This window comes from Felis catus, chromosome A1 (assembly GCF_018350175.1).
Source record: "Felis catus isolate Fca126 chromosome A1, F.catus_Fca126_mat1.0, whole genome shotgun sequence".
NCBI classification, from domain to species: Eukaryota; Metazoa; Chordata; class Mammalia; order Carnivora; family Felidae; genus Felis; species Felis catus.
In genome coordinates, this window is record NC_058368.1 from 172463450 (window position 1) to 172481616 (window position 18167).

Genomic DNA, 18167 nt, shown 5'->3' on the forward strand with positions numbered 1-18167 from the left:
AAGCCATTTGAATGCACCGTCAGCCTCCTCTTGGCCCTTCAGAGCCTGTTTTGTGAAAGTCCATGGCATATGAGGAAGTGTGCACAGGCCACTATCCAAACTAACAAAAGCTACCCTGTTTTTCCTTCATATCCCAAATATTAAGTTTTCGCCCTCTTTCTTCATACAACTCATGTTTAAATCTTTTCATTTGAAATTATTTTTCAAACACCTTCCATTACTGGCAACAAGGATAAAGAGAGAGAAATGTATCTCATGGGAAATAAAAGCTAGCCCCAAGATGCAAAACAGCTGTCATTTGGGTGAATTTGGAAATTTGAAGAACAAGAAATGGAAAACAATTTTGAACTAATTTCTTTTACTTTTCTTAAGGTAGGAACCTCCTCAAAAGTGATCATTCCTCCAGATTTTTGAGACAACAGTGTCAGATTGATGCCTTTTCAGATGTAGCCTTGCCTTCATTCAAGAAATATTTATCAACTACTATGTGCCAAGCATCTTGTTAGGGACTAGGGATGTAATGATGAATAAAAAGAGATACCATCATTGCCTTCCACTGATCCTAGAATCATATTGTGGGAGGACACCAAGATGCCCCCAACCTTCACAACTCCTTGTCAACATGTCCTTGTCTGTAACTTTGCAGTGCCCTCCCACTCTGATTCTGGACTTGTCCGCGTGATTTACTTTGGCCAGTAGAATGAGCCAGAGGTAATGGTGTACCTGTGCTGCCTCAAGAGCCTTTCATGTGTCCTCCTGAACATCTGCCACTAACATGAGAGCGTGCCTGGGCCATTCTAGAGGATGAGAGACACAGGGAGCCAATGCCCCAGTCTTCAATCAGCAGTCAGCCAGCTCATCCTCAGATATATGGGTTAGCCCAGCCTCTCCAACCAAGATCAACAGTTGCCCTGCCAACCTGCAGCTGACCCCAAATACATGAGCCATAAACACTTACTGTTGAGTGCTACTGAGATTTTGTGGTGTTTTATCACACAGCATATGTGGCAACAGATTACTGCTACATTACTTAACCATAAAAAGGAAACACAAAATTAGAAGCTGCAGTGTGTGCTCTGAAGGGCAGGAGTATAGAAACACGAGAATACATGAAAGCTACATCTATCTAGCCTACAATAGTGGAGAGGGGAAGGTCAAAGAACACTTCTTTAAGGAAGAGATGTGTGGGCTAAGATCTAAAGGATGTACAGAAGTTAACTAGGTAAAAAACGGGAGAAAGAGTTATTTAGGTCACTGGAACAGCATGTGCAAAGGCTTTGTAGGGAAGGAATACAGGCAGTGAGTTATTAATAAGAAGGCCAGCAGGGGCGCCTAGGTGGCTCAGTCGGTTAAGTGTCTGACTTTGGCTCAGGTGAGTTAGAACCTGTGCTGACAGCTCAGAGCTTGGAGCCTGATTCAGATCCTGTGTCCCCCTCTCTCTCTCTGCCCCCCCCCCCCCCCGCTCACACTTTGTCTCTCTCTCAAAAATAAACAAACATTAAAAAAATAATAATTAAAAAAAAGAAGGCCAGTGTTGGGGTGCCTGGGTGGTTCAGTCGACTAAACATCTGACTCTTGATTTCAGCTCAGGTCATGATCTCACAGTTTATGGGACTGAGCCCGAGTTGGGCTCTCAGCTAACAGCATCATGCCTCATTGGGATTCTCTCTCTCCCTCCTCTCTGCCTCTCCCCCACTCATTCTCTCTCTTTCTCTCTCTCAATAATGAAAAATGAAAAATAGGGGCGCCTGGGTGGCGCAGTCGGTTAAGCGTCCGACTTCAGCCAGGTCACGATCTCGCGGTCCGTGAGTTCGAGCCCCGCGTCAGGCTCTGGGCTGATGGCTCGGAGCCTGGAGCCTGTTTCCGATTCTGTGTCTCCCTCTCTCTCTGCCCCTCCCCCGTTCATGCTCTGTCTCTCTCTGTCCCAAAAATAAATAAAAAACGTTAAAAAAAAATGAAAAATAAAAGCATAGAGAACGAACATCAAAGTCTGTGAGGGCCAAATTACACACTGGAAGAAAAATGGGTTTGAGGAAATTAGAGCTCCTATTCCGGCGTAAGAGTTTTTGTCCTATCTGACCCTGGTGGGTGAGTGTGCAGCTGGGCTGGAGACATAGGAGAAATAGGCAAATAACAGGAATGTCCCAGGGCACCTTCCTCTGTGGAAGTGTGTCTCCTAATCCAGAAGTCACAGGTCAGTATCAGCACTCAGCTATTTTCTTAGGTTCCTGTTGTTTTGGGGTGTTTTTCGTGCATCCTTTAGTGGAAATCATAGTCCAAGAAGATATCTGAATTCAAAATAGATATTGTACGCTCTCTCAAAGCTCCTGGAGAGGCCCATATAAGAATCTGCCATTTTATAGGCAAAATGGTAGAATAAAATCAAAAGGTCATGGGGCTTCACTTTGCCTTTATTGGCCTTTAAAAATGATAGGCATACAAAAGCTCATTTTTCCAATTACAATATGGTTGGACTTGTGAGTCAGGGTTGGAGAACTTAGTCCTCTGTTTTAGAGATTTTTATGGGGATGCTATTTTCCTGCCAGTCCTGAGGTGTTTGTACTAGAAAGGGGGCACACGAGCACCATTACTGTGGTCTCACCTGAGAGAGGTGTTTTGCTCAACTCCGCACAGCATGCAGCCAGTGTGATATGGACCAAGAAAGAGCCTTGCTGGGGCTCCACTGGGCCACAATGTTCATTTCGGCAGGTCAGCTGAGGTTCAGCAGGACCTTCTCATTTCAGGTCCAAGGATCTGGATCATTCCGGGCCTTGGACTCTGGCCTCCGATTTGCATACTCTGTTTGCAGATTTAATCTGCCCGGGAGCTTTGTTCTCAAGCAACAAGAAAGGATTTTTTAACGAAATGCATTATAAGCTCTATTTAGTATTCATGTTCTCTGCAAATAAAGTTGGTGATTTTTTACTACTGGATGAGGTTCTTTTAAGGTGAGGATTATAAGATGTTAAATTATAAATCCCAAATTTAGTGCCGTGCTCTCATGCACATATCCTCATCCCTGCTAGGAAATCCCCAAATTCCTAACAACAGCCACATCAGTGAGCTCTTCTTCAACAGTAGTTCCCAAAGCTCTGTCTCTTTTATTGGTAGAATTTGTGTAGTCTCCATATACTGAGCACAGTCATTTATCTAGTGGGGGCTCAACAACTTACAGGTATTAGATTGAACCTGATGGGACTGACAATGTTCATAGAACATAAATGGTAAACAGCATGATTTTTAAACAGTTCAACTTAATACTAAGTTCTGTGGCACAAAGCCAGTTTAGAAAGTCTAGTTTGAATTGTTATGTAAATAATCTTAATAGCATCCAGAGAGGTCAAATGCTCTTCATTTGACCTTTTTTTTTTTTTTTTTAATGACAGCAAAAGATTGGGATGAATGGATTATTTCTCCTTACAAAGTACCCAGACGCTGCTGGACACAAAGTAGACTCTCAAGAGATGTTTCTTTTAATAAGTAGGAGAATCTACTTCACATTAATCATATTCAAAATTGAAAGACTATACAGATAACTTGAGAATATTGCTTAAACTCCTTTGTATTGCTAACTGAATTAAAATAACTATTACAAATAATAAGAACAAGGGAAAAATAAATTTAAAGGCCACATCTGCTAGCAAAGCCAACTACCTATTCTTGACGGAAATGAATTCTCATAAGAGTTGCATGTTCTCCTAGAGCTCGTTAATATTTCTGTCATGATCCAGTAAGTTCTGGAGTGAGAGAAACTACATTTCACACAGCCCACGTGAGCCCTGGCACATCTAATCTGCAACCTCCACTTTTAATTTACATCTGGAAAATGAATGAATGAGCCACTACAGGGACATTAAAGGCAGGGTCACACAAACACAGTGCATCATCTTATTACACCTGCTGCCCAGCTCTGCACAAATAAACTCCATTTTATGTGCTGGCTTTGTATCTAAGAGGGGAAACCAAACTGCTCTCCCATCCTGGGGCAGACATACAAAATCCTTCAGCTAACACAACACTCAGCCCAACCCACTGACTTGGTCCTATGTATATCTGTATTTCTAAAACCAAGTTTTCATTTTAATAACATTCTTTTATAACTTAAGCAAAGCAAAATGGAAACAACACTGGAACAGATGCAGAAGTCTAATAAGAACGTCTTCTCGGACAAAGCTATTTTAATGAAAGCGACATTCTGTGCAACCTCCCTGATTCCTCCTCGTGTTCAACCACCCAAATTAGATTCACTTCATTGGCTGTTTTCATCAGGTTTCACAACACTGGGGACTATCCAAAAGAAATAAAAGGTGAGCATTTTCCTTAAAGCAGGATGCTAGGTTTTGAACACAAACATTCACATTAAGTGAAGGAACTTGATTAAGCCCACAATTCAAGATGATGATGAACCGAATGCTGGAACTCAGCTGCCTGACACACTTTAGCATATGAATTAAATTTTCTGTTAGCTAACTCACTTAAAAAAAAAAAAACTGTATTTAAACATCTCCCTTCAGGGAACTGGCCATATGTGGAATTAACAGACTCTTGGGTCCACATGGGACTTGGGTTGCAATTTCTGAGTTTGCTGGGAAAGTGAGTTTATTACATTGTATTAAAATGGACACTGGGAGATTTATTTGAGCATATGACACTCTAATAGGGATGTCTACTTAATCAGATGTGCCATCACTCAAATATATACAGGTGTACCGGCAGTTGTTTAATGAGTGATCACACCAAAAAGGGATGTAGATGGCCAGATGCTAAAGAAGGCACTTCAAATAAGGAGGCGAGTGCATGTGGTGATGATAGGGAAAGAGCTGTCATGATGTACGACATGGATCTTCCTAAGTACATTCACAACTCTGTAGCAAAATGTTTTCCATAAAAACTTCATTCCACAAATAGAATTAAAAAAATGGAATCGTAGCATATGGCCATGTAAATTGTACATGCAATCCACATGTCTTCAACAATGCCAGTGCCGATGGGCTCATGAAGATGCAAACGGGGAAGGGCATACTATGGAGTTGGCGACCTCACAATACCCAGATGTCCCAGAAATTCCAGAGCCATTTTGTGAATATCAAAAGGAAAAACCTGATCAGAATACAATTTCAGCTTTGATCTTTACAGTCTTACAGACTTCAGATGTTACATCGCTTAAATATCATCAGATGCATCAGGAGACTTAAGTGCTTTATAAATCATACAAGGACAAAAGGGAAGCAAATCAATTATGAAGAGGTGGAGGCCAGATGATTTCCAATTATTGATACCGCACTGTAGGGAGATGGCTCAAGATTGATCTGTGAAGGAAATCAGATAAATGATGAAGTCCTGAAGAGTTTAGTTAGCTGGGGAGGGATTATGTTTTTAGTACATTCATTTTTTAAAGCACTAGACTGCGTACTTTACATAAATGGTAAGTTACTGCCATTTTGAGATGAAGATGACAAAAACTCAAAGATGAAATAATTTCTGCAAAATCACAAAGTTAGTAAGTACCCCAATAGATATGTGAACACAAGTATTTACAAGGCTGTCTTCCATGTATCACCTTTGTAACTTTTTCCATACCATGGACCATCTGTGTTATATTTAATACTTTTCTCTAATTCATAGATTTATATTTTTAAATATTTATTTAAAATAAAAAATTTATGGGGCACCTGGCTGGCTCATTCAGTAGAGCATGCAATTCCTGATCTCCCGGTCATGAGTTCAACCCCCATGTTGGGTGTAGAGCTTACTTTAAAAATAATAAAATTAAAATTGTATAATACTATTATTGATAGAAAATAATTATCATTTGCAGAAGGCAACTATAAAAATAAATTCTATCTAAACAGTGTTACCCATCCAAAGCTCTGAACCTGGGGCCTGCCTCTTTCTTATAAGGAGGGCTTATAGGGGTGTCTGGGTGGCTCAGTTGGTGAAGTGTCTGCCTTTGGCTCAGGTCATGATCTGGCAGTTCATGAGTTCGAGGCCCACGTCTGGCTCTGTGCTGACAGCTCAGAGCCTGGAGCCTGCTTCAGATTCTGTGTCTCCCTCTCTCTACCCTTACCTCTCTCTCTCTCTCTCTCTCTCTCTCTCTCTCTCTCTTAAAAGTAAATAAACATTTAAAAAAATTTTTAAATAAGGAGGGCTTGCAAAATTAGGGAGGTATTAAAGACCTCCATGCACCAAAATGAGGCTTTTCTCTTGAGATAAACAGAAGGACTGAAAGAGCACTAAAATGAAATTCTATTTTTCTACTGTGGTATAGTTTTATTTGATGACCGTATGTGCAACATGTGGAGGTACCACCTGGAATTACCCTACCTACTACCTGTGGCATGCTGGCCACACTTTGGGGAATGATGCGTCATTGGATGAGCATTTTTTGCGTTGGAGCAAGGGAAGATAGAAGGAAGTTGATTGCATCTTATCTTTTTCAAATCAAAATTCAACTTGAAATAAAGTAATCTCTGCTTCCATATACAATTTGATTAAATTTTTAAAAAGTTTTTATTAAAATTTTTTTCTTTATTTATTTTTGAGAAAGAGAGAGAGACAGAGCATGAGCAGGGGAGGGACAGACAGAGAAGGAGACACAGAATCTGAAACAGGCTCCAGGCTCTGAGCTGTCAGTACAGAGCCTGATGCAGGGCTCGAACTCAGGAACGGTGAGATCATGACCTGAGCTGAAATCGGATACTTAACCGACCGAGCCACCCAGGCACCCCTCAATTAAATTTTATATGTAACAAATCTGAGACCAAACTCAAAATTAAACATAGGGCTGAATTCTTTCAAAATACTGATATTCAACAGGCTTCAAGCACATTGGATCTAGGAACTATTGAGTATCCTTTACAATGGTTCCTGGTTAAACTACTGCAGGACATCATGATAAAAGGCATCACCAGGCCCCTCCGTCTTACAAAACTTGGAGAAGACAGGCTAGAAGTTCCTCATACCTTGCCTATTCCAGGGCAAACCTGACTCAAAGAGTGGCCACTTGGGGCCCAAAAGTCATTTCTCAGCATCATTTTGTCCTGACCTTCCCATTTCTTTTCTAAACAGTACAGAATGGCAGCATGGCTATTAAAGTACCAAGATTATCACCATCATCACTTCCATATGTCCAACAGAAGATATCTACATCCTTGTTTCTTAAGTATTTTGTTTCCTAATCTTCTGTAATTTGACTCACTAGCATGTTTAACAAGGCATATAAACTTCTGCAAAAACACAGGGGTGCCTGGGTGCCTCAGTCAGTTAAGCATGTGACTTTGGCTCTTATCTTTGGGTAAGATCTCATGGTTCATGAGTTCGAGCCTGGCATCAGGCTCTCTGCTGTCAGTGTGGAGCCCACTTCAGATCCTCTGTCCTGCTGTCTCTCTGTCCCTCCCATGCTTGTGCACTCTCTCTGTCTCTGTCTCTGTCTCTCTCTCTCTCCTCTCTTTCAAAAACAAACAAACATACAAACCCCCCCCCACACACAATATCTTGGCTTTCTGTATTTTTATATGCATGTACTTGTCTTCCCAGAAAAACCCACATTCATAAGTGGACCAAACTTAATATGTAATAATACATATACACATACACACACATGCACATACACACATAAGCTGTCTTTAAAAAACTGAATGTCAATAGCAGATATGGCAATAGATCCTAAGTGAGAAATACATTGAAAATGAAAGAAATGCAAATTCAGAATCATGTCAGGAAACAGATTTTCCAATGGTGATAAAATTGTACACGAGACAAGACTATTTAAGAAAATGCACCAGAGTCACTGCAAAAAAAAAAAAAAGAAAAAAAAAAGAAAAAAAAGTAAATGTCTGGGAGGAACAGAGTACTTACTGGCAAAGAAGCCTGATAACCTATAAGCCTCTACTCGGTCCAAATATTTATATTTCTGGAGAAATACATGTTTATTTTAGCATTAGGAAAGCATACTGCTTACATCTTAAACTTTTCACTAGTCAGTAACTAGTTTGATTATTAACAGAGTTCCCTGACCAAACTATTGCTTCAAAAAAGCTAGTTCCCTCACAGATTACACCCTTCTCTTTGCAGTCCAAGGCTGGGCCCAGTCACTGGCATGCGGTTATTGCTGAATGAACCCTCAGTGGGCAAATCAGTATATGGATGAGATCTCGCTCTTAAATATAATTTGGCCAGATTTTGAAAACGTGACAGGAAGCTTGACGTGAACGTCAGTCCTTTTGCTTCTCTGTGGGGTGTGAATATAGCACTAATGACACTTTCTCAAATATTTTTGATGTAATACCCTGTACTTTCATAGTTGACACAATTATATAAACAGCTTTAGGAAATTCAACTGCTCTTGTTTTCTAAAGCTAAATTTTTATTTAAGAGAAAAAGCACAGGGGCGCCTGGCTGGCTCAGTCAGCAGAAGCACGCAACTTTTGATCTCAGGGTTGTGAGTTTAGGCCCCCAATTGGGCATAAAGCTCACGTAATAAAACACACACACACACACACACACACACACACACACACACTCAGAGACATGAAACAATATTTGATCGTACACTTGTGGCTCAGTGGTCATTTTGCTCTGTTTTCATGAAAAACCCTCAGAGCAACTGAAACTGCAAAATATAAAGGAAAGAAAATAAGAATGATAAGCAATTCTCATTTCTACTGAAATCTGAAAATACAGAATGTCTATTTTTAATCTGAAGTCTAGACACTAAACTAGAATATGTCTTTTCATAGCCGAGTTCTAAAAACCAATGTTTCTTTCTAAAATAAAGCAAATATGAAATTTTTTCCAAAAAAAAAAACAATATGGAAAAGAATTATTCTCAGGGTCACATAATTTTAATAACTTTGACCCCAATTATCAAACTTTGGTTTTGGGAACCGAAACCGGTTTACTAATGTGAGGTAAAAACCTAAGTCAGAGCTCAGCCTTCTGGATGTAGGAGGAACTGCACCAGGCAGGTGCTGAGGCCACATTAGGAAACCCAAGGACAGTGATGTTTTGTAGTTGACGCCTAGAACACATAAAAATATCTTCTTAATTAGAAGCATCTCAATTATTAGAAGATGGGGTCTTTTATTCCTGGACTTGATTCCAGAAAAGCATATGCTCCATTTTTGTTAAGTAAAAAGGCTTTCTTAAATGTGAAGCCCCAGGTTATGTATTAAAGAGCAGTGCTTCTCAAACTTTAATGTGCATATGAATCACCTGAGAACTTGTTAAAATGTAGGTTTTGATTCACTAGGGTTTGGAGTGAAGCCCAAGATTTGCATTTCTAACAAAATCGGTGATGTGTATGCTACTGATTTAGCCACCATATGTGAGTGCAAGGATATAGAGAACATAAAACGGTGGCTGCCCCAACTTTACCATCTAGTGGAGAAAACCCATAAGTAAACAAGTAACCATTGTAGTTTGCCTTTAAATCACTTCTACCTACTGATTCTCACATGATGGTAGTAATTTTTTGAATTATTTCTGCATTAAAACTTCTTTTCATGGATGGGATTGAAAAAACTACAGCTGACCCTTGAACAACCCTGGGGTTAGGGGCACTGACCCTCACACAGTTAAAAATCTGTAGATAACTTTTGACTCTCCAAAAACTTAACTACTAATAGCCTAATGTTGATGGGAAGCCCTACAGAAAACACATATTTGCATGTTATATGTATTATATACTGTATTTTTATAAGAAAGCAAGTTAGACTGGGGCACCTGGGTGGCTCAGTCGGTTAAGCGTTTGACTTCGGCTCAGGTCATGATCTCACGACTTGTGGGTTTGAGCCCCACGTCAGGCTCTGTGCTGACAGCTCAAAGCCTGGAGCCTGCCTGCTTCTGATTCTGTGTCTCCTTCTCTCTCTGCCCCTCCCCTGCTCATGTTCTGTCTCTCAAAAATAAATAAACATTTAAAAAAAGAAGAAAGAAATAAAGCTAGAGAAAAGAAATTGCTATTAAGAAAATAATGAGGAAGAGAAAATACATCTGTAATACTGTATTTACCAAAAAAAAAAAACAACAAAAAACAACCGATCTGTGTATAAATGAACCCATGTAGTTCAACCTTGTGTTTTTGTAGAGTCAACTGTAAGTAAAATGATCCCACAGAAAAGGACACAAATAACAAATCTGTTGTGAACAGTTTCACTTAAAAACAATCAAGCAAATCATTTATGAAAAAGAATTTTAATTGTACAAGTTTCCCAACTGAAATAAATGAGAATGTTTCAGTAAGTAAAGAGGAAATCACCTCCTCTTACCTCTATCCAATTATTCAATTAAAATTTCTTGGATGAAGTCAACATTAACCAGCAAGGTTCATTTAATCCCAATTTATACCTCCTGTTTTAAGCAATCAGCTGAGATAGAAGGTAGGGGTTTCCCATTCATTCAATAAATACTTATTGTGAACCAACAATGCAGTAGGCACCGGTCTGGTGCAGAGGACAGAGAGTAAATGAGTAGGGAGAGACAAACAAGCAAATAAACAATTAATTGGAAATAGAAAACATCCAGCACTGCCTTGGCAGACAGGTGAGTGAGCCACTCTGGAAGCAGAGCCCACAGCCCCAGTCGAGCCTTCAGGTGACCCCAGCCCAGGGTGACCCACCCAGCCCTGCCACACTTGGATTAGTGACCCACAGAAGCTGTGTGAGACAACAAATGCTTGTTGTTTTAAGCCATTAAAGTTTGGGGTGATTTACCGTGCAGCCACAGGTAACTACTACAGAAGAGACCAGGCGAGAGGCAGAACATGCTGATTTAAACAGGGCAGTCAGGTAAGGCCTCCTTGAGAAGGAGATAGCTAGGCTGAGATAGATAAAATGGAGGCAGCACTGAGTAGAAGGTGGCAGTAGTGGTAGCAGGATGAAGAATAAATAGCATTGCAGAACAAGGGCACCAAGTGAGGATCCTGAGCTGTATGTGGAGGCCGTGTGGCCAGAGCTTATTCCTACAGGGAAGTGGGAAAGATGAGGTCACAGAGGCCGTCTTAGCCAAATCGGAAGGGACTCTTGTAAAGAGTTTAAATCATATTCTTAATGCATTGGGGATCCTTTGATGAGTCTTTACCAGAAGATTAATGTGATCTGCTCTGTTTTAAAAACCTCCATGGGGCTGCAGTATGGGTGAGGAATACTGATGCCTCATCTGCCATCTACTCTTGAGTTATTCAGAAGCTCAAACAAGAATGATCAGGAATGGTTTGAAAGCATTAGGAATGATGAAAAGACCTAATTACTGTCACTATTACTGATGCCATTATTCCAGACTCTGGCCTGGTGTGGCCTCTGGGCTGTTGCAGGGGAGAGAGCAACAGGGGTCTCTGCTGGTTTCTGCAGGACCTCAGGGCATTTCTTTTCTTTTCTTTCTTTCTTTTTTTTTTTTTTTTTTTTTGAGTGGGCTCCACACCCAATGTGGGGCTTGAACTCACAAGACCCTGAGATCAAGAGTCACTACTGACTGAGCCAGCCAGGTGCCCCCTCTGGGCCTTTTCTGAAGCAGTCTCTGAACCTCATTGAACCCAATTCCAAACACAGGAGAGAGTTATCTACTTGCTAAGCCTAAAATGTTGATGTGGAACAAGAACAAATTTACAGTACAAATATTTGCATTTTGGTATGGGCATGTTTTTTTTTTAATATAAACTTAATGTTTTATTATATAGATAATGCTTACTATAGAAAAATGCTCATTTATTATGCAGGTAATGTGAACTGTAGAATAATTAAGAAATGCAAATGTGCAAAAGAGAAAGAAACCTAAAAACTTCCAGTCACCCCAATTACTCCAAGATAGACACTGTTTTCATGTTGTAAGTGTCCTTCTAGTATCTCCAAGCTTATATGTAACATATACTGGTTACTACTAAGATTTTTAAGTCTTTTTCCTTCTCTACTATAAAAGCCATAAGTACTGATTATAGGTAGTTCGGAAGATACAGAAAATATAATGAAGAAAATAAGTAGCACCAATAGTGTTACCTCTGTTTCTTTCTGAGAATCTAAAGGCAGCTGATATAATCCATTCAAATCTGCAGCTGTCATTCAGCACTGCCATTTTACAAATATTCAATTCCCTAATTTCAGCCTCCCTCCTTAGCTTATTAGTAAAGGAAAATGGAAGTTGAGGACTGTTTATTACATAGAGGATTTTGGCACCATTTTTTGTACCTCCCATTGAAATAAATAAGTTGGGGGTGGGTAGAGAAAAGAGGTTTCTTCTTGCCACAAATTCTAAAGAACAACTCCCCTTTGTCATGTTGTAAGGGCAGTAATCTATCTGGAAAAGTATATTAAATTCTGGTTGTCCTGGTTGTCTAAGTTTCTCTCAAAACATATTTCAAAACATATTTTTAATCACCTGAATCCAAGTTTGAAATAAAAATTCTTCCCCTCCTAGACATTAGCCATTCTTATTTTCATATGATTCCCTGGACATCCTTTGCAAAGTCTTTTGTTGCTGTCTTAGGCAACTGCCCAGAATCACAAGTGCTGTGGGCCCAGAGAAACTTAAGTCTCAGTGATAATCTTGCATATTTTATTGAACAACTAAAAGCCATTTACTTGATGGAAAGTATTATAATACATGATGCCATTCCAATCAGGGTTTAATTCATTTGAAGGCAGAATTTCAAGAGTGTAAACCTGTATTTGCTTATAAAAGGAGCCAATCCAAAGTTAAATTTCATAGGAATTTTAAACTATCCAACCATAGCCAACCCTGATATAGTTTTACCCCTCTGTTACTACAGTTACCTTTTTGGATTCACTGGAAACGGTTTTAGCCAACAAGCTCTGACAGAGACATAATCTTAATGTACCTGAACTCTAGAAAGCCATGGTGAAAGCCAGGAATTTGGACTGCATTGTAAAAAGGTAACCTGAGATGATTCTAGGTGGGGGCATGGGGGAAGGGGGAAGGCAATGAGCAAATACAGGAATTAGGGTTTCATTTACACCTTTGGTTGTAAATTAGATGTTTTGTCTAGATTAAAGCCATTAGTGGTTACAATTGGAGAAAATGTGTTTGAATGTGATATGGTTTGAATTTTTCACATCTAACTATGAATCAGAACTAGGGATAAGAGTAATATGAGGCATATGGAAGAACTGAAACAGAACCAGGACTGTCTGGTTAAAGGTTATATATGGTTTCATGGTAAAGGGGAAATTAGGACACACAATAGAAATCACTATATGTGGAGTACCCGGGTAGCTCAGTTGGTTAAGCATCTGACTCTTGATTTCGGTTCAGGTTAGGTCATGATCTCACCATTGTGAGACTGAGCCCCACGCTGGGCTTCACGCTGGATATGGAGCCCGCTTAAGATTCTCTCTCTCCCTCTCCCTCTGCCCCACACTTGCTCACTTTCTCTCTCTCTCTCTCTCTCTCTCTCTCTCTCTCTCAAAAAAGTCAATATATATAACTGATGTATAGTTTTGGTGCTATATTAAGTTTTGTTTTGTTTTGTTTTGTTTTGTTTTGTTTTGTTTTAAGTAAGTTCTATGCCCAATGTGGGGCTTGAACTCATGACCCTGAGATCAAAAGTTTCATGCTCTACTGACTGAGCCAGCCAGGCACCCCATGGTGCTACATTAAGTTTACAATGAATTTTCTGTGGTTCTCACTAGAGACTATGGATTCAGTCATCCCCGATACTGTCATCTTCATAAATTCCGTGTTAATGAACCCCTTCAATTATTGTTAAACATAAGATATCTGAATTGGGGTGGGGGATGTCAGACCATTTAGAGTCAAGATTCTGTAAATGGTCCCTCATTTCAGAATTCTGCCTTAATAAGGCCTATTTCTATAATGAAACAATTTTATTCACATATAATTTCCTGCAGAGTTTCTTTGAAAAGAATACTTTGATAAACCACAAAGGGTGGAAATGTAAGATGCTAAGGACCTGTTTAGTAACAAAGGATGGTTTCTACACTACAACATATAGTATTAGGAGAGGAATTGGCATCCCTCCTCTGAAAGAGAAGGACATAGAGAAGAGTGGGCAAGGGTTCTGCTGGGGAAAAGGGTGTAGAACATAGAGAGAAAAGCCTCAGATCTGGGATGGAGATGGTCTCCAGAGGACATAAGTATCTAATATGGACTCTCAAACTCCTTGCTTAAGAAGAGGTGTGTATGGGCACAGTGTGTGTGTGTGTGTGTGTGTGTGTGTGTGTGTGAAAGAGAGAGAGAGAGAGAGAGAGAGAGAGAGAGAGAGAGAGAGAGAGAGATTTACATGTGACACAAATCTCTCCGTGTCCTCATCCCTTACAGAATCTATGTTGCTCACCAATTCATTTGTTGTTGTTGTTTGTAAGATTTTATTTTTAAGCAATTTCTATACTCAACTTGGGGCTCAAACCCACAACCCCAAGATCAAGAGTCCCATGCTCTACTGACTGAGCCAGGCAGGGGGCCTGCTCACCAATTCATTTGTGAACATAGATTCCTCTTCTCTGAGTTCCAATTCAGAGTTTCAATAAGGACAAAATTAGAGACAGCACAGACAGATCCTGAAACTGAAGGACAAAGAGGCAGTTGACATTTGGGTTATTATAACCCTACTACTACTAATTATTATTATATTTAACATGAAACACATTACACTGACATCTGTAAACACAGAATACAATCTAACAACAAAATGATTCTTCTTAGAAGTAAAACTGATGCATACTTCATGGACCCGCTAATCCTTTTCTGCCTCATTCATTGGCAGTGTTTATTTCCTCTTGAGTGTATATGAATGCCACTCTTACAAGCAGGCAGTGCCTTCCCCCAACCTTCAGAGAAACAAATGGCACAATAAGTGATAACAAGTTGGGGGAGGGCTGGAGAGGGTCAGGGGGAGGGGCTGGCCATCTAAGGTTTAGAGGAGATGATCCAGGCAAGATCCAGCACAGAAATATCCAGCACATCATACACACTTAACAAATGTGACCGATTAGTAGTAGTAGCAATAGTAGGAGCCGTTAGTCCTTCTGCCTGCTTCTGTCTCTAGCGACAAGTTTGGCCCTTATCCATGGCACAAAGATAATTACCTCAAAGACCCAAGAGGCACAGGACTGGGGAAGAGATTCTCCTTTGCCCCCGAAGAATCTACTGACAAGTTAAAGTGAGGGTCCACCTCTCTCACTACTACCTCTTCTCTCCGCCTTTAAGTTTAGCTGAAGAAAGCCTGTGCCATTCCCAGCAATTAGACTGAGGCCCCTGCGTTCCAAATGCATCTTTGATAGATGCCTGTAACTGCATTACAGTGGCAGGTGCATTTCTCTCAGCATTTAATGCTAATCTTCCCTGTCATCTAGGTATAAATAACTACACAACCATGTCAGGAGGCCCCACCATAAATCCACTAGGGGTTTTAATTACTCTCCAGTGACAATGTCTTATACAAAATCAGACACATGAAAACCTAACCAATGAATGTGTGTGTGTGCACGTGCGCGCTTGCGTGTGTGTGTGTGTGTGTGTGTGTGTGAGAGAGAGAGAGAGAGAGAGAGAGAGAGATGGTGCAGTCTATCCCCAGAACAGCCAGATTATCTGTGCTGTACTTGGAAGGAAGAAGGTCAGAAACCTTTACCCAGTTCAGGGTGTGTGAGACAGCAGCACGCCCTGTAGGTCTGGCCAGGAGAAGGGAGGATTTTGTGATGGCACCACCTGCAGCATCCTTCCTTCCTCTGGGGGCACATAAATGATGGTCACAAATTCATGCTGCAGAGTCAGGAGACCTGGGTTCAAATCTCAGTCCATTGCATCCTCACTGTTTCACCGCAAGCAACCTCTCTAACCCTCAAATTCCTCATCTGTAAACGGGGATCATAACCATACATAAGGCATAAGGTTATTGTGAGGATTAAGCAAGATAACCTATGCATAGTACTGAACACAATACAAGGTGTCCAGTAAGTCCTCGATAAATATTAGCAACAGCAGGAGAAATGCAGAGGGAACCCCCATCCCCATGGAGCAAAGCACGGGCTGTCATGAGGGTCCGGGTATCCTTTCTCCCACCCAGGCCTCTGGTTGGGTGAATCCGAAAAAAGCATCTTATCTCCCACAAGTACTTAAAAATAAACATAGTGAACAAACACTTCAAACGCTTAAAAAATATATATATGTATGTATACGAACACAACTGCTATAGATCTCACTAATTCAGAAACAAGCCCCGGATGTTTATTCTATGTCCCTTTTATAAATCTAGGGACTCACGTAATCCAGCTTCACAAGGTTATCCCTTTCAAAGAAACGATGACTAGAAGTAATTTAAAGTAAATCAAACTCTTTATTTAGGTTCCTCAGATTCCGTCTTAAGTAGACTCATAAATAATACACTGATGTACTTCTCAGCGTCCCTTTGCTTTCCTCTTGAACTCCGTGCCATGATTCAGTGTCATTGGAACTTCTGTCTTCAATACTCCAGAACTCTGCAAACACATAGTCTCATGGCTGCATGGTCTCTAAAGCTGCTCCCCCAGCCCCCTCTCTTTATCATACAGACCTGCTCCACCTCTGTCAGCAAGCAGGGCTCCTACTACTTAGGAGCTGAAAGAGAGGTAAACAGAGTTAGTTGAAACATGATTCTCCTTAGTGATCATGGTCCAGGGGGCAGCTCTGTAGACTTGGGTAAATGATTTTTGCCTCTGCATATGCAGAATACAAGAATCCTTCACTCACTGTACTTTTCTTCTTCCTCATTCTTTTTTTAGAAGTTTTTTTATTGTGAGAGAGAAAGAGAGAGCAGGTGGAGGGGCAGAGAGAGAGAGAGAGAGAGAGAGAGAGAGAGAGAGAGAATTCCAAGCAGGCTCCCTGCTGTCAGTGCAGAGCCTGAGGTGGGTTCAATCCCACAAACCCTGAGGTCATGACCTGAGGTGAAATCAAGAGTCAGACGCTTAACCAACTGAGCCATCCAGGAGCCCTTTCTCCCTCATTCTTAACTCATGACTTCATTTGCAAATGGAAAGATGCAAAGCTAGGAAACATTATTCCCCCAAAATTAGGGATGTATATTTCCCACCTTTCCTTAATCTTTAAAAAAGAAAGAGGACATTAAGATGTGAACAACTAACTCTATTGTTAGAGCCCCACTGAGAAGTGATAGGAAGAAGGATGGAAAAGAAACTACACAGAATGACAGACAGGATGCTTGCCAAGCAGCTGATTTGTATTCATAAAACACTTCAGACATAAATGGTTTGTCTGATGTGGAGAAGACTCCTCCCTTCCTCCCCTACACAAAAGAAGGGCAGAGAGATGTGGAGACAGTGGTAATTGTCGGGTGTGTACATATGGGGCCACTGCCCTCTAGTGTACACTTTAATATTCACAAAATTCCTTTATCCTGGCAAACCAGAGAGGTCTTACCCCAAAGGCAGTAGAAAACAGAATAAAACATGAACCCCTGTTGAACTATTCCGCAGAATCATTTTTTAAGATTTTATTTATTTTTTTTTAATTTTTTAAAAATGTTTATTTGTTTTTGAGACAGAGAGAGACACAGCATGAGGAGGGAAGGGGCAGAGAGAGAGGGAGACACAGAATGTGAAGCAGGCTCCAGGCTCTGAGCTGTCAGCACAGAGCCCGACGCGGGGCTCGAACCCATGAACTGAGAGATCATGACCTGAGCCGAAGTCGGACGCTTAACCGACTGAGCCACCAGGCGCCCCTAGATTTTATTTTTAAGTAATCTCTACACCCTATATGGGGCTCGAACTCACAACCACAAGATCAAGAGTCACACGCTTCACACACTGAGCCAGCCAAATACCCCCTCCCACAAAATCATTTAAAAAATTTTTGTTTAAATGTTTACTTATTTGTGTGTGTGTGTGTGTGTGTGTGAGAGAGAGAGAGAGAGAGAGAGAGAGAGAGCGCAAGCAGGGAAGGGGCAGAGAGAAAGGGAGACACAGAAGCTGAAGCAGGCTCCAGGCTGTGAGCTGTCAGCACAGAGCCCGACATGGGGCTCGAACTCATGAACCGTGAGATCATGACCTGAGTCGAAGTCAGACACTTAACCGACTAAGCCACCCAGGCGCCCCTCCCACAGAATCATTTTTAAAAATTACTGAGAGAGTAAGATCCAATGGCTGCCTGTCACCTCGCTATCTGTTGATATCCACACTCTTATCAGGCCCTAAAAGTGAATTTATTGT

At 40.8% G+C, this 18167-nt stretch overlaps 1 protein-coding gene and 1 long non-coding RNA gene across 8 annotated transcripts in view; one reads left to right on the forward strand and one right to left on the reverse strand.

Annotated features, from left to right (window-relative positions):
- MCC (MCC regulator of WNT signaling pathway) overlaps nucleotides 1–18167 on the reverse strand; it is a 431948-nt gene that overhangs the window by 285897 nt on the left and 127884 nt on the right. The window lies entirely within an intron of this gene.
- The window catches only part of LOC102900047, a 64529-nt gene that overhangs the window by 10582 nt on the left and 35780 nt on the right, over nucleotides 1–18167 (forward strand). For all 5 annotated transcript variants that reach the window (XR_002744670.2, XR_002744672.2, XR_006583708.1 and 2 more), the window contains exons 3-4: nucleotides 4107–4307; nucleotides 12758–12881. This is a non-coding gene — a long non-coding RNA (uncharacterized LOC102900047). The remainder of the gene's footprint in view (nucleotides 1–4106; nucleotides 4308–12757; nucleotides 12882–18167) is intronic.